We start from the raw sequence: 2,758 nt of genomic DNA, 5'->3' as shown, positions 1-2,758 counted from the left end.
TATGTATGTATGTATGTATGTATGTATATGTATGTATGTATGTATGTATGTGTGTGTGTGTATGTATGTATGTATGTATGTATGTATGTATGTATGTATGTATGTATGTATGTATGTATGTAACTACACTATGTAGATGATGAATTGAAGAGTTATTGCTCTGTTTCATAGCTAGTACAAAATATAACGTACAATAGAATCAGATTCCATTTCGTAGAGTGCGGTTGACTTCGATCGTAAACAAGTAGTTCCGTTTCTGGTGATTAAAATCACTCGAACGTTGAAGTATAGTCTGACAGGCAGCCTGAATTCTTATTATTTCCAGTTCTACGCCACACCTGGATTCGGAAATTTATCTATATGGGGATGAAATGAGACAAATAATCGACTTCCTTGTATACGGATATGAAGTAGTTGGTTCTTTCAAACCACTTCAATTCAAAGCTTTATATTTTGAATAGATTGCGATTGATTTAAAGTGCTTGAGGCAAGCTAGTAATATGAAGGCGGTAGACCATAGTGAAAAAATTATAAATAAAAAGAGGCGAGCGAATAGCAATATTCAAGCCATGACTAGTGAAAATGTTAGTGACATTGACAGCAGCGTTGTATCGAGTTTCGTCATACTCTGGCGGCTATTCAATAAATAAATAAAGATGAAAATGATCGTATATATATATATATATATATATATATATATATATATATATATATATATATATATATATATATATATATATATTCGGTGAGTATCAATCTGCTAAGACAGTGCTCTATACCGCAGTGGCAGAGCGTAATAGTTTTGGTAGTACCGGACAGAGAGTTGTCTGATGATCGCACAATGCGTGAAACTCCGAGTTACAACCAAGAAAGAGTTCCAGTACTACCAAAACTATATATATATATATATATATATATATATATATATATATATATATATATATATATATATATATATATATATATATATATATATATATATATATATATATATATATATATATATGAACATATATATATATAAAGTGAACTACCGTATAGATTGAAAATAATGAATTCTTGCTCAGTCTTCCGTCTAAGTGTGATTGATAAAGTTAACTTCTACGTCTTTACAATAGCTACAATAATGTAAATACACTTTCAATTGCTGTAGCAAACCAAACAACTACCTGTGGTATAAATGTTATTTTTTAAAATAATAAAGTAGCTAGCTGTAACTGGAGTATTTAGTTTTCATATAGCCAACAATATATTTACTGAACATTATTAAATACCAATAATTAGGTATCGTACATTTTAATTAGAGGTCGAAAGTCGTACAGTAACAGTTTGAATTCACGAACGCCGTTGGGGGCGCTGAATTTAAGGTGTGAGTAAAAATTAAAGTTGATTGGAATGTTTCTGTGTACAGCTACACAACTATGTTTACCCTCGGGTGATTCAGTACTGTTAATCAGGGTGTATGATATTATGACTAAGTTGTTATATCTAACAAATCAGTTTCAAAAAACATTCCAGTTGTAGCTACTGCAGTTTCAAAGGGTCATTTATCTAAATGCTAATTACGTGCTGAAAACCTATCTTACATCGCACTGATGTTTATCTGTCTCTTGAAATACGTATACGTGGACAGACTTATGCAATGTGCGCTTTTGCTCAAATATTGATATCAACAGCAAGTTTGGTACTCTCAAAAGTTACGTCATCAAGCCATTAATTTGATTAGCCCAACAACACTACTATTAATTATAGATGTATATTTCTTGGTGATTCGTTAGCACGTTTCAGTTTATACAATAACATCTCTAATTCTTGAGACAAAATATTATTCAGATCCCGTGCATGTCCCTTTATTCGTGACAGTGTCAGCTGATTACGGAATTAAAAGTAAAGCCGGAAAGAGTGAATTAGAAAGGAGAAGATTTGTCGATAACCTGAAGTTAGTTTTGAGTTGATTGTCATTTGTAATGTTAACAATGAGACTTTTGAATTGTATCAGTCAATTTAGAATCCTATTATAAGGAATATTCGTTAAATAAATCAAAGACTGCCACTTACTACATTAAGTAGATTTAATACTCATCCTACGAAGACCTATATGACAAGTATCATTTTGTCATGTTACATCTAGTAGTAATCCAGACGTCGGGGACTTACATATCTATTTTGGGATAAGCTTTTTTATGTATACAAGACTCAGCTGTAATGCACAGTGCAATATTTTACCCACAACTTCCTCTAATCTGTATTCTATAAGATTCTTCAATCAGACAGATCACACCTGTGTACAGGGTTTTGTAAAAACTGTTTTTGTCATTTTTGAATCATATGTTTGTCGCTGGTGAGTTTCTGAACACCCATTTTCATAGGTTTAAATATTTAATGATTTTCTTTTTCTATAAATTTTATAAGCTTTCCAACATAATTTCTTGAAACGAATATTTACAAGGAAACTAAGGAAAATATTTGCACCTGTTATGACTTAACCAAAGATGTTGATCTCCATGAATTAGTATAACAAAAGAAATTTACATGTTGAGAATCTCTATACAGACTGACTACCCAAGTTGGTGATTTCTTGATGTTGAAAAGCATTTCATTCAAAGCATGTGTGTGTGTCGTTGTTGGTTTATTTTTCAGCTCTTGTTATATATTATTCAACCGTAATAGGGAACTTGCAATCCATAATGAGCATGCTCAGGCGCAAAGGACTATGGGATTATCTGTGGTTATCGTAATACCTAATCTGGAGCTACTG

Source organism: Glandiceps talaboti, chromosome 20 (genome assembly GCF_964340395.1).
Source record: "Glandiceps talaboti chromosome 20, keGlaTala1.1, whole genome shotgun sequence".
Taxonomy (NCBI): domain Eukaryota; kingdom Metazoa; phylum Hemichordata; class Enteropneusta; family Spengelidae; genus Glandiceps; species Glandiceps talaboti.
Note: the sequence above shows the minus strand (reverse complement) of the source record.